General features: G+C 41.5%; 1 long non-coding RNA gene across 1 annotated transcript; it reads right to left on the bottom strand.

Moving 5' to 3' along the window:
* Positions 1–7,984: 7,984 nt before the first annotated feature.
* Positions 7,985–14,068, bottom strand: LOC142173006 (uncharacterized). Its single transcript, XR_012702412.1, has 2 exons — positions 13,541–14,068; positions 7,985–8,217 (listed from the first exon to the last, which is right to left on the bottom strand). It is a non-coding gene; the product is annotated as an uncharacterized LOC142173006 (long non-coding RNA).
* Between the last annotated feature and the right edge of the window lie 824 nt (positions 14,069–14,892).

Genomic DNA, 14,892 nt, shown 5'->3' with positions numbered 1-14,892 from the left:
CATGGTGCACGTAATGTCTTCCCCATGCAGCACGACATCTTGTTTGTCCCATTCGAACTTGACCATTTGATGCAAGGTGGATGGCACTGCTTTGGCCGCGTGGATTCACGATCGTCCCAACAAAAGGTTATAAGATACCGCGGCATCCAATACCTGGAACTCCATGGTAAACTGGATCGGGCCGATGGTTAACTCAAGCATAATATCCCCCACAGTGGCTGTTCCACTTCCGTCAAATCCTCGGACGCAAATGTTGTTCTTGTGGATTCTACCATGGTCAATCTTCAACTGGTTCAGGGTGGATAATGGACAAATATTGGCACTCGAACCGTTATCCACCAACGCCCGAGTAACTGCCGAATCTTCATATTTGACAGTCAAGTAAAGAGCTTTATTATGTTCCGTGCCTTCTACTGGCAGATCATCATCAGAGAACGTTACCCTGTTTACCTCAAAAAAATTGTTGGCAATCGTTTCAAGGTGGTTTACTGAAATTTCATTGGGCACATGAGCTTCATTCAATATTTTCATCAGGGCCCGGCGATGTTCATCCAAATGGATCAATAATGATAACAACGAGATCTGGGCCGGTGTTTTCTTCAATTGTTCGACCACGGAGTAATCCTGCACTTTCATCTTTTTCAAGAACTCTTCCGCCTCTTCTTCTAACACGGGTTTCTTTGTTACTGTCGGGTTGGACCTTCTCAACTCCACGGGTGCAAAACACCGTCCCGACCGAGTCACCCCCTGCGCGTCACAACTATCCTCCTCCACTTGCTTCCCCTTGTACATTACTACTGCCTTTTCATACTTCCAAGGCACAGCCCTACTATCAATCACTGGCAATTGAACTACCGGCTTTATGATGGTCGGTTCCCTGCAGACCCCTTTCACAACAACTACGGGTGTGGATGACGTTCCCGATACCACCAATTTGGTTGGCTCTAGTTTCTTGTTGCGGTGGAGGGACTTTTCCCTAATATCACCACTAGCTTGGCATCTTCCTCCTTCAACTGTACCCCTGCTTCCCTACCGATCGATTCTTCTTTCGGAGCGGCATGGATCATCATCACCGTTGGCGAGGGTTTCCTCGGATCTCCTCCTTTGTACACCAACTCAATCATGTGAGCTTCGTGGTATACTGGCAATGGGTTCTGGTTGATGCTGGGTGCCTCCGGCGTCTGGACCTCGATCTTATTGGAATCAATAAGATCTTGTATTGCATGCCTCAACCTCCAACATTTTTCGGTATCATGCCTCAGCATTCCTGAGCAGTACTCACAGCTTATCGATCGGTCCAAATTTTGGGGTGGGGGGTTTGGCCCTCTAGGCTCGACAGGATTCACCAAACCTAATTGCCTCAATTTGTGGAACAAGGCGGTGTAGGTCTCTCCCAACTCAGTAAAAGCTCTATCTCTATAGCCTGTCATTTTTAGCAGCTTGATTTCCTCGAAAGCCCGCCCCTGGAGGGTTCCTGTATGCCCTTGGTGGAGGATAGGCGTTTTGTGGTAGAGGGTATGTGTTTTGTGGAGGTGTATATGCGTTTTGGGGAGCCGGAGCGCGCCATTGCGGGCGAACTGGAGGCTGAGTGTATGTTTGGGCTTGGTGCACGGAGAAGTGTGGTTCTTAAGGTGGATAGTAGTGTTGCGGCGGGCTGTATGGATAATTTGGCCTGTGGGGTCTGGGTTGGTTGTAGTATGGTTTGCCGGACCTGGACCAACCGCTTGTCTCAACCGTGGCGACTTCTTCTTTCTTCTTCCTTCCCAGCGCACCTCCCGTGCCGCTCTGAATAGCCTGGGTCGTTTCCTTGAGCGCTGAGTAATTCAGGATTTTATCGGACCTTAGTCCCTCCTCTATCATAACCCCTATCTTTACTACCTCATTGAAGGATTTTCCAACCGTCGTCACCAAGTGACCAAAGTAAGTCGGGTCCAGCGTTTGCAGGAAGTAGTCCACCATTTCTCCCTCTCTCATGGGAGGATCAACCCTGGCTGCCTGTTCTCTCCAGCGGAAACCAAACTCGCAAAAGCTTTCCCCAGGCTTCTTTTCGGTCCTCAGTAATGTGAGACGGTCAGGGACTATCTCGAGATTGTATTGAAAGTGACCCACGAAAGCCTGCGCTAGATCATCCCAAGTGTACCATCTGCTGGGATCTTGCCTGGTATACCATTCCAATGCCGATCCACTCAAGATTTGACCGAAATAAGCTATCAGTAGCTCATCTTTGCCGCCTGCTCCTCTCATTTTGCTACAAAAGCCCTGCAAATGTGCCATAGGATCACCGTGCCCTTCATATAAGTCAAACTTAGGCATCTTGAATCATGCCGGGAGTTGGACGTCTGGGAAAGGGCATAGATCCTTGTAGGCCACGCTGACCTGATTGCCCAATCCATGCATGCTCCTGAAGGATTGCTCCAGGCTTTTGAACTTCCTCATTACCTCATCCTGCTCTGGGACCTTAACCGGTTTTTCAATCTCCGTCGGGACTTCCAAGTGTGGATTATAGGTATGGGGTTCTGGTGCATTGAATGTGGGTTCAGAGGGATAGTACTGTGCATCGTGAGGCTGAAACAACGGCTCACTAGTTGACCTTTGCAGTGTGGCTGGTGTGGGTCCCATAAAGGTGGGAACATTTGGTGGTGGGAAAGGTTGATGGGGTGGTAGAGCTTGGGAATCATAGGGTCTTCTCTCCTGATAATAGCGGTGATTCGTGAGGCTTGTTGAAGGGCCAGAGTGAGGGTATTCCGGCATATGCCCTGGTGTAAGAGCAGCGGGTGGTTCAGGGCTCTTTTGTACTTTAGCCAAGGCTAACTGCATCGCATTCATCTCCAATCCCATCCTTTCTATCTTCTCCATTGCCTCTTTCAGCAACTGGCTTACTGGCCTTTCTTCCTCGGCACTGTTTTCTGAAGTAGTCATGATTATTGGTACAGGTCCCTTGGATCTGGTTTGATAAGGATGTGTTGCCAGAACGCTTTAACAACTAACTGTCTGATATTTGTGGAAAACAATAAACTTGTTAGCGTTAGAGTTTAACAGATTTGGTAATAGCACATTGGGGATGCAATGCTTCCTAAACAGTTAACCATTTCTAACATGTTTTGCTTCAACCGCATGCGTCATCCCGGCTTGCTTTATTTGTGCCTTTAAAGTGTTTCGGGAACCCCCATTTTCTCTCTATTATTCCTTCTTTCTTCCTTCTTCTTTTTTTCCTTTTCTTTCTTTCTTTTTCTTTTTTTTCTTTTCTTTTAGTGGTGGTCGAATCTTATGTGGATTGCCTACGTATCACATCCCCGCGTGAATCAGACCGAGCGTAGTTCTGCCACAAAGTAAAGACACAAAATTCTTTTGGAATCATTCAATTCATCACCAAAATTTTCTATTACAAACTACTTATTTCAAACAAAGAACAGCAATAGTACAGATTCCAAAATTCTTAACCTGACTCGATGAAAAGAAAAAAACAACATATGGGAAGACAATGGACCCATAAAGCCAACAAACAAGACTCGAACTAGGGATACATTAAAGATTCCAACTTAGGTGCTCGCGAGGCATCGTTCGGCCTTTCCGCGGACTTTGGTGTAAGACCTCTCTGCAAGCTCTTCAACTCATTCATGATCCGGTGGACGTAGCCCATGATGGAGGCAAGAAGGGTATCACGAGGTATTTGCTCACATGCTAGGCATCTCATGTAGATGTAGTGCCCAGTCTCATCAATCCTTCCTCGGATGTTGTCCCTATCAACGAACAGTTGCTCTATTCGCCGGTACTTTAGTCCCAGTATTCGAACATTGTCAGCGAGTCGATCCTGAAACCTCTCCATTCGTTCTTCCATTCTAGCCATTAAATCATAACAGCGCCTTCTGTCTGTCCGAGCATCCCGGGCTTGTTTAAGGACCCGCTCCGGAAGAGTGGAGTTTGTTTCTCTCAGCAGTCCGATGCTTATTTCAGAATCTCTTATGACTTGTTGTAGATGCTTTCTCCGTGCCATTGTTCCTTTTTCCCAACTAACCCGCATTCTTGCTATGCAAGCCTCGGATCTCTCCAAGTCTTCTCGGCTTTTGCTGACTTGATTTCTCAACTCTGCTATCAACCTTTCATCGGAGCGACGTTTCTGTCGGTCGCTGTTACTCTTACTGACTTGGCGAATTCGGGCTTTCAGTGCCTGGTTTTCTTTGGCTAATTTGTTCTTTTCACCCTGTTCCGAGGCGACTTGCACGTTGTTCTCAAATATAAGCCTTTCAACTTGTCGCTTCAGTCTCCCGATTTCAGCCCGGTAGCCTTCCTCTCTCTTTAACCAGCCCCACTTTTCCTGCGAATCATCCGTAAATTATTGGACGTGAGCTCTTTTAGCAGGTCTCTGACGAATCTGGAACCTTCTCCCGAACCAAACATCGTACTTTGGGTCTACCTCACCCTTAGCCAATTCTCGAACCATAGTGTTGGGCTCCAAGAATCTACATTCGTGCCACAGCTTTCTAATTTTTCCTTCGGGGAATACGACTCCTGGGCTCAGCTCAATGGCGTGCTTGCTTAGATCCTCATCAGTGGGAATTACTTGAAATCTTCCTAGCTGGTGCAATACCCGATGAGGGGCATATGGTTGGATGCTGCGAAGTCCTATTAAAAGAATATGACATTCTTCGGCCGCCATGTACATTACCGCAGTATCAGACAACCACCCAAATGCCCATTCAATTTGGTCGGCTGTTGTTGACCTCAATTGTGTAAGCCATGCTTCGACACCTTCGGGGAATACACCGCCCGTCATTCGTTTCTCAAAACCGCTGATATAGTTTTTTTCGGTTAACCCGTGGTTCATGTATCCTGCTCGATGACAAAGGTGTTCTTGCATCCACAGCTGGAGTAACAGATTACATCCCTGGAAGAAATTGCCTCCTTCTCGGCATATAGTTAAAGCTCGGTAGATTTCGGACAAAACCAAAGGAACCACAGTACTGTTAGTTCTTTTGATTGCAACATCAGCCATCCTTACTAGGCCTATCTCTATTTTCTTATCATTGCGGGGATAGACCACGATTCTCAGGAATGCTGTTATGAAAGCCAAAGTACGTCTCGCCTCCCACTTGTTTCTGTTCCCAGCATGAATTAGTCCGAGGTTCGGCTCTTCAAAACCCTGAGGAGTACCATACCGTCGATATAAGAATTGGAGAGCACAACATCATCTCGACAAATCATCATTTTGCACCTTCCGACTAATGCTTAGCAAATCCAAAAACCCGTGTGGAGATACTGGTCTGGGTGAAAGTAAATATTATCCTCTTAACTTCCCATTCACTCCCGCATATCCGGCGATTTCCTCTAGTGTAGGTGAAAGTTCAAAGTCAACGAAACGGAATACATTGCGGGTTGGGTCCTAGAACGGTATTAGAGCCTCGAGGATATCCGTCCTTGGCTTGATATTTAGCAGATTGACAAAACCTCCCAAAACTCTTCCCACTATCTCTTTACTATCGGCTTCCAGATCATTCCACCACATGTGGAGTTGTAGAGGGACCTCGCTAAAGACTGAGAACGGTTCATTTCGATTTGTGCTCATCCTGCACATTTATTAAGGTGATTAAAGAAGAAAAACTTTTATTATACTCAAAACAGAACTATCTATATTCTATTTTTTTTTTAATTTTGAAGATGAAGTACTCGGTTTTCAGATACGGCCTTTCAGCACTTCGGGGACGAAGACCTTAAGGCTGTGTGGGTATACCGGTCAAAAATCACAAAAATGGTCGTTTGTGCAAATTCAGCCTTCCGGCGTCCCTTTCGAGAATACTCGACTATTTATGGCAAAACAGCCTGACTTGATTTATTTTCTGATGAAATTAACATTTGACATATTTTGGTTATTTTTGGCAAAAGGGGAGGTTGGACCCGATTAGGGCTGCCTACGTATCACACATCCGGTGAGAATCAAACCGGCGTAGTTCGCCCAATTAAACAAACTATCTTGAAACATTCCAAGCAAAATAAGTGAAAAATAAAATTAAAAAACTACTTTTTTAAACACAACCTAGTTTCGCTTCCGTGGGCAAATAGACTATTTTGGAACAACAATCAAGACTCTTTTCCCATAACAGAACAAACTATTTTTCATTTTCCATCTTTGCAGACCAGACAAACTAGAAATGATAGACTCTTTTTTTCTGAATAAAACAACTATATTAAAGATAAAATATTTTTCTCAAAATTTCGTCAGAGTTTCGACACTATTTAGACATTGTTATTTTTTAAAACTGCTATTTTCCTTTCTTTCTTTATTTTTATTTTTTTTTTACTTTTTCCAATATTCAAAACCGGTCATCATGCAAGTCCAAAGCAAATAAATGCACAAGCGGTGAGTAGGATGCATCAGGATGGTCTTTTCTGTTTCAGGTTGCTATTCCTAGACGGACCCAACCCCTGTGTTGAGTCCCCTAAGTCAAAAATGCACATGATGCAGATAAGCGTTCCTACTAGGGATCCGGCATGAAGTTGAGTTATTCTAGGTTCAGAACCTGGGTGTTTGTTCTAGACCTGGCTTACCCGAGCGGACAGCTCGAGCCGAGGGGGGGCAGCGTACCGGGAATACAGAAGCTTCACCGGCTTAGCAACTTGTCCGAACCTCGTTCTAAATTGGGATTTGACACTATACAGAAAAGAAGTCGTACGAAGTACACCCTTCTTCATGATTCAGAAGACTCAGAGAGGAGATGGGTTTCGGCATAGTTTATATACAGTTCACGTAATATCAAAGCGGTAAAAGGCACCCAATTAGCACAATGAGCCAAAACATGTAAGAAAATCAGATAAAACCAAATATAACAATTTATATAAGCTCGAATTTCTAACCCTGAACCAGTGGTTCTGGGTCAGCCAACAAAAAATCCCCAGCAGAGTCGCCAGAGCTGTCACACCTCCTTCTGTCGCCCCCGCGAAGGGCGTAAGAGTTTTTCCAATTAAAGGACAATCGAAACGGGATTTGTTAATTTATTTCAGAGTCGCCACTTGGGAGATTTAGGGTGTCCCAAGTCACCAATTTAATCCCGAATCGAGGAAAAGAATGACTCTGTATTACAGTCCGCGAACCAGAAATCCGGATAAGGAATTCTGTTAACCCAGGAGAAGGTGTTAGGCATTCCCGAGTTCCGTGGTTCTAGCACGGTCGCTCAACTGTCATATTCGGCTTGTTTATTTGATTTTATACAATTATGCGCTCATGTGCAAGTTTTAACTCTTTACAGCTTTTATTATTATATTTTAAAAGAATGTGAACATCGTTTAAAAACATGTCTTTGGATTTCGTCACAAGAAATGCACCCGCAATCCGGAATACATTTTTATTCAATGTTTTGGGATTTGGATTGGGGTCGCATGAAATGCGCACCGAGTTTAAGAAGGTAAGATTAATTAAATCGCGCCTAAAGAGTCTAACGCGTTATTATCTTTGGAAAAGGCAGTGAAATTCACTAAACAATCCATCCAAAATTCTAATTTATTATGACCAATTATAGAGGACCCCGCAACTTGCATTTTTATTTGGCGAGGCTCGTCTTGTTTTATTTAAAAAGGTCGTCCTATAGTGGCTATGTTTTCTATTGAGTTTGTCTCTAATAATGAAAGAAGAAGAACGGTCCAACTTTATTTACATGCTTACAAGTTAGTTATTAGTCGGGTTCCGAATATGATTTGCAAAATCTGAACATGAACGTGTATATGGGCAGTCATTTAGATATTACGGGCCCAGGCCCAATGTGCATAATGTGATACTCGGTCTGGGCCACCCTTATTCCAATTGGGCCTATTCAACTTATTTGGTATGTGCTTAACATTCATAAGGGGGAAGGCTAACATGCAGTGTACAGCTCACCTTAATCAAACCATATTCTTACTAACTAAAAAAAACTGCTGTTTGTTTAAGGAAGTAACTATTGGATACCTAACATGCTTCTTGACAACAATGATGAACTTAATAGAACATGGCTACTGCAACATTAATCCTTTTTTGTTATAAGCAAAAACATAGAGATTTCCAACTAAACGATATGTATAAAAGTGCAGTTACACCACAACTGATTTCATGGTTCTAGTAGAGAAAGTACACTATCATACATACAACTAATGTTCAGTATATTTCTAAAATGAATTCAAAATAACTTTAACTCTTTGTATTCATGCTTCAAATTTTAGCCTACATTGACCAATGTATCTGTTGTGTACCTGGTATAGGAAAGCAAAAGAAGAAGAGGAATGATCAGCAGAGCAGTATGCAACAACACAGCAACACAGGCAGTCGACAGCCCCAAACCAGTAACAGCAACAGAGACAGCCCAATAACAGACAAAAACTCAGCAGCAACTTAAGAGAAAGCCCAGCAGAAAATTCAGAAAACCAAACAAACCCAGCAGGAAGACCCAATAATAACCAGTAGGAGGCACCAGCGACAGGTTTAAACCAAACAGAGGACCAGTGAACTTTCAGTCCAAACAGAAAACCAAGACACTCAACTGAAACAGTATTTAACAAGTAAAGAAACCAGGAAAGCTAAACTGAAGTCCAACAGTGTCCCATCACAGCAGATTGGTGCACGAAAAGCAGTAATTTCTGATGTTTGTCAAACACCCCAGAAAGAAAACAGCCTCAAACTCCTTGATGTGGAGTTTCAGCTTTATCACTCTTTTTCTCTCAATTTCTAATGTCCAACCCCTTAACTTAACTCTCTAGCCCTCAACTCTGCCCAGCCTTAATTTCTGATTTTCTAACCCCCTAAACTCTGATGTCTAACCCTTTTCTCTACCCTAAAAGAGCCTATTTATAGGCAAAATACAGGCAGGCCCCAGGCTGCCTCGTTTCCCCCCAGCCCTCAACTCTTCTCATACCCCTTTATTTCCCATTAACATGTGTTTTGTGCCCCAATGATATGGGCAGCTGACAATCTTCAATTACCCTCATGCTATCAAGTTTTGTTCCCCACTATTGTATTAGTTTAATCCTATTTCAGTACCCTACTGTCAGCTTACTTAAACTAATCATTTCTGATCTTTTCATACCCCCAAACTACCTTTGTTATCCTCTGGTTATCACTGTCTTGCCCTGCTTCAACAGCAGGAAATTTTGAACTTCTGAAAGTTCAATTTCAAGCTGCCCTAAACTAAGTTCTAGCTATTACACTGCAGCTACAAACCATTCACAGATAATGTCAAACAATCAGCTAAACGACAATGGTTTGATCAATCATATGAAGCTATACGAATCAGAATATTTGAACATTCAGTCCTATAAAACTAATCGACGATGTTTATCTAATCGACTATACTAATTATAACATAGAACAATCAATCGATTAAACAAACAATACGAACAGGGTCCCAAATGGCTTCAGACAACTTTGCACAAAACAGGGAAACAACATAAATAGAACACTTGACGACACTGACCAAACCAAGCATGTATATCACCATACGTATTCAACCATGAACAGAAGAACAATCGACCAAATAAAAAGGTCTTACGAAGATGGAGAACAATTGGAAGAAAATATCAGAAATACCAAACAAACTGACTAAACATGTTATCAAATTCAAACAACACTCAAACAAAAATAGAAAAGAAAAAGGGAAACTCACTGTGGAAGCTCAACAACAAACGACCCAAGCCTGAACTAGATTTGCCCATTTGAGGTCGAACAGGCTTTAATCGAGGTGTTCTCAACCGAGAACACTTCGATTAAGGTCTATTAGACCCCAACCCTCTGTTAAAATTGGCTGGATTCCCAAAGTTCTTGTGCTCTAGGGTTTGGACAGTCCGATTTTGGGGCTTGAAGATTTGTGGGTAGATTCGGACCAAACCAAGCTTGGTTTGGTCACGAGTGAGGGTAGGGTAATGGCTGGTATGAATCCGGGGTGGGTTGGTGTAGATCGGGGTTTTACTCGAACCTTCAAACGAAGATTCGAGACGATGGGGAATGATTCGAACCCAACGGTTTGCAGATCCGTGTTCAGGGTGGTTGGGTGCATCAGGGGTGTTACTTTGGTGGTCACCGGCATCGTTGCCGCCGGATTCATAGTGAGAGTGTATGGGGGCGGCTAGGGTTTGGAACGGGGGTTTGGGTTTGGGTTTGGGACGATGGAATGGGGGGTGTTCGGATAAGGGGGACTGAGTAAAGGTTTAGGCTTATATACGTAATGGGCGGTTAGATCCTGGTCGTTGGATGAAGCGAGATCGATGGCCAGGATCTTTCACTTAATGTGGAACGGCACCGTTTGGCCTTGGTTGGGGGTCGGTTTGAACCGGTTACTGGGTCGGGTTTGGAAACGGGTTGCTGAAAGGGATCTTGGACCGTTGGATTGGACTGGATGGATGGCTCAGATCAAACGCCCTATGCGGCGTCGTTTGGGGGCGTCTCTAGAAGACCTGGTTTGGATTGGGTCAAATGTAATTGGTTTGGGCCTGGATTTGGTTTCACCTGGCCCAATCCGAGTTTCCTTGATACTTTACTCATTATCCTTCTTTCTTTAATTATCAAAATTAACAAAAATCTTAAATAAATTGTAAAAATCAAAAATTAAAATTACACACATATTATTTAACACCTATGATAATTAACACACAAATTAAAGAAAAACAAAATCACACAATGACAAGAAATACACGTGCATATTTTTGTGATTCTCTTTTAACCAAATTATGGTTAATTAATTCCCAAATGTACCACTAATTCCTAAATGCGTGCAACATGTATTTTTATTTTTATTTGTATTTTTAACTATAGTAAGGTGAGCATTTACGGACAGAACAATTATTAAAATGTCACGCAAATTCTCAAAATTGTACCTGAAGGTAACTCTTTTAATTTTGAATTTTTTTGGGAGTAATTCTTTCATAGGGCAAAAATCACGTGCTTACAAAAGGGTTCAATGGTAATAAGAAATTGGGCCTTATGATTGGTACAGAAATGAGCCTTTTGATTGATGAATATATGGAATCAATTGACCCTGAATGTCCAGCCCATTTGAGAGGGTATATTCTTTATACAAATAGTCGTTCTGAGGAAGAATAAGCAAATCATAACCCTCATCTCGAACAAGAGTTTAAGACATGCAGATTGACTAATATAATGACCACCACTACATGTTAACTGTTTTTTCCATCCTAAACGAAATACTTAAACATTTAAGATGTAATTGCATCAAAAGTCTATTATGTAAAATACCAAAAGGATAACTAGCATTGCAGGTCATATTTTTATGTTTTTTATGGTCCTTTTGATGGTGTTACAGCCCAACACCTATATATCCCAAACTCCAAACGGAAAAGGTTCTAACATGATTCTTCAATCTATATATCTTTATCTATTCAATTGATGATTATGTTACTTCTTTACCTTTTATTTGCGCTATTACTACTTTTTTCATTGTATTTGAGGATTCAAACAAATATACAAATTTAAGAAATAAAAAATTAAGGTTCTATTCTAATAAACCACAAAGTGAAAAACTTGGAAACATGTGTATAAGTATGTAATTTCTTCTCTGGTTCAAAACTACGAAAGTCAAAGATGATTTATGAGTTATGGCAATCGTAAGATTCCTTAAGAGGCTGCACAAAGATTAAGTGTTGTCACTTAGGGTGTGTTTGGCATGAACATGAAATTTGTTTGTTTCTTGGCGCAGTTCTGTCTGTAACTCTGTATTCTGAATTTGCTTGCTTCTGAAAAAATAAACAATCGTGATGTGTCTTACATGGTTGGAGAGAAGGTTCTACTAAATGTTTCACCCATGAAGGGAGTTATGAGATTTGGGAAGAACGGTAAATTGAGTACTCGGTTCATTGAGCTTTTTGAGGTGCTTCGGAGAATTGGGGATGGTGGCATATGAGCTGGCTTTGCCAACTAGCTTGTCGAGTGTACATCCGGTATTTCATGTTTCTATGCTCCTGAAGTATATTGGCGATCTGTCTCATGTTTTGAATTTCAGCACGGTTCAGTTAGACGGTGATTTAACTTATGACGTGGAGCCAGTGGCTATTTTGGAGCGGCAGGTTCGAAAGTTGAGATCAAATGATATAGCTTCAATAAAAGTGCAGTGGAGAGGTCGGCCCGTGGAGGAGGCTACTTGGTGTCACACCTCTTTTTTACCTACACCCCCGAGAAGGGGTATAAGGGAGTTTGTCCGATTAAAGTGACAATCAAAACGGGATTATTTTGAAGATTCAGAGTCACCACTTGGGATAATTTTATGGTGTCCCAAGTCACCGGTTCAACTCCCGAATCGAGGAAATGTTGACTCTGTATTACAGTCCGCGAACGTAGAAATCCGGGTAAAGAATTCTGTTAACCCAGGAGAAGGTGTTAGGCATTCTCGAGTTCCGTGGTTCTAGCACGGTCGCTCAACTGTTATAATTGGCCTATTTACTTGATTTTAAAACATGTTTTAACCTATGGTGCAATTTTAACTTTATAACCGCTTTTATTTAATCTTAAGAAAAAAATTGCAACGTCATTTAAAATACGTCTTGAACCACGACACATAAATGCACCCGCGGCTCTTGACATATTCTATCTAACATTGTTAAGATTTGGATTTGGGTCACATAAATGTGCACCCGAGTTTAGGAAGGTAAATTATTAAAATAACGTGCCTGAAGCAAATACGCGTTTGCAACTTTGCGATGGCCACGGAAAATTCGCTAAATGGCGCGCCTCGATTTCTAAGGGTTTAAAATTAATTAAGCGAGGGCCATGGGTTATCTAATTTTATTTGTGGCACGCCTCAAATTTATTAAAGAAAAAGCATTCAACTAAGTGAACTACGACTATTCATATTAAAGCTAATTTGAAAGCAGATATCACAACTACGTCATGGGAACTATACCCGTAATTGTGACGGTTTATTAAATCGCGCCTAAAAAAAGCTACGATATTCATGAATTATTTCTTAAACAAACTTGAGATTGTTGTAAGGCCATGAATCACGGAACAACTTTAAGGATGAAGTGTTGCCCTCTAGGGGTACTAAGACTTCTACAGTTGCTTAAATCGAGACAGCAACTCAAAAATTTTGCCTAAATTCATTAACGTATAATTGATTGGGCCTAAAAGCTTTACAAATTACTGCCAAAAGATTGTAATCAAAATCATTAAACTTTATCTAATTAACTCTTATCAAACTAATAACAAATGCAATAAAAAAATCTCAATACAAAAAAAGGAAGAAACACTTACAAGGAATTTGAGTAGAGAAACAGATAAAGTATTCAAGTAGTGGAGACCAACTAAGACAAACATTGACACAACAGACGAGCAAATTAAGAATAGCAACGCCTTTTGAATGCAACTGATTTCCGTATATGAAAATTCGAGCAACAATATATTTCTCAAGTGCAAAATTAGCTCAAATAAAATCACATGATTAACTAGTAGTATTTCACACTCGTTTTCAAACTCAAAACGATAGATCTATGCAGTTGAGCCGAACTAAAAGATGAACAAATTTGTTTTTTTCATATGGCATCCAAACAGAATAACAGGGGTGTGTACACATACCCGATTGAGCTGAGATAACAGAATTGAGAGCCTAATCCAGCCGGAAACAGCTAGCTCCTCTAGAATTAAGTTTGATGAAGAGAAAATCAAACATGGGCGAAATTAAAGAGTCAAGAATCAGCAGCAGCTCAGCGAAGCAGAATACCAGCACTTTTACACAAACAGATATCCAGAAATTCCGAGAAATAAATTCAAAAATCAGTAGCAACCAACTTGAGCAATTTCGGATTCTTTTTTTTCTTTTGATTGTTTCTGTCCTTCAAATCAGAGAGTTGGACCTTTTAATTCCTATCCCATTTATGTAGAATCTTGAGTGCATGTGTGCATTAATGAAATTAGAGAGGAAGGAGAGAGGGAAGGATTGTGTGATTTTTCTCTAGCTTAGGTCTCTGTGTGTGTGGTTTCTAAGAAAAAATGAAGAAGAAGGGGTTTCTAAGTATATTAAAAATGCATTTAATGCAACTAAATAACAAAAAAATTCCTAAAATCAATTAAAATTATTTTTGATCTTTTTTAGGAGTTATTTTCATGAGGGCAAAAATCACATGCTCACAGCTGCCCCTCTTTGCTCGGAGACACGAAGGATTTTCGGGCAAAGATAAGTGAGCGACTATGAGCTATTTTTGCCCATTTGAATAATCCGTGGGAAGCATTTTTGAAATATTTGACCGCACCCTACTTCCGAAGTTGCCTACATATCCTTGGCCATAAAGGAATCAGGTCAGTGTAGTTCGAAAAAATTTGGTAGCTGGGACTGCCAGGAAGCTTTGATTTCACTGTTGCTGCTACTGTTTACTGAACCCCTTATAACACCAAGACAAAATAAAAGAAGCTATACTAAACTATGGTCTATGCATTACAAAAATCCTATCTATATCTTCAAACTTGATCTTGCAGTTCCTGCTGCCCTGTTGACTTGTATTCTCCCGGTGAAGTTCCTTTGTTGTCGACTTGAATTGTAATCTGAGATGTTTTCCCTTTTCTTCAGGTAGGCGTCTAATTGCTGAACTTGAACCGTCTTCCTTCGAACATTGTTGCTTTCTCTTCGTTTTCAGGTGTGCTCCTGATTACCAACACTTGAATTGTTGTTTTGTTCTCCAAGTGGGCTCTTGATTACTGACACTTGAGTTACTTTGTTCTCCAGGTGGGCTCCTGATTACCAACACTTGAATTGCTTTGTTCTCCAAGGGGGATCCTGATTACCGACACTTGTATTGTTTTGTTCTCCAGGTGGGCTCCTGATTACCGACACTTGAATTGCTTTGTTCTCCAGGTGGGCTCCTGATTACCGACACTTGAATTGCTTTGTTCTCCAGGTGGGCTCCTGATTACCAACACTTGAGTTGCTTTTT

The sequence above is a fragment of the Nicotiana tabacum genome, chromosome 18 (genome assembly GCF_000715075.1).
Source record: "Nicotiana tabacum cultivar K326 chromosome 18, ASM71507v2, whole genome shotgun sequence".
Lineage (NCBI taxonomy): Eukaryota > Viridiplantae > Streptophyta > Magnoliopsida > Solanales > Solanaceae > Nicotiana > Nicotiana tabacum.
Note: the sequence above shows the minus strand (reverse complement) of the source record. Positions and strands in the feature narration are given on the sequence as shown.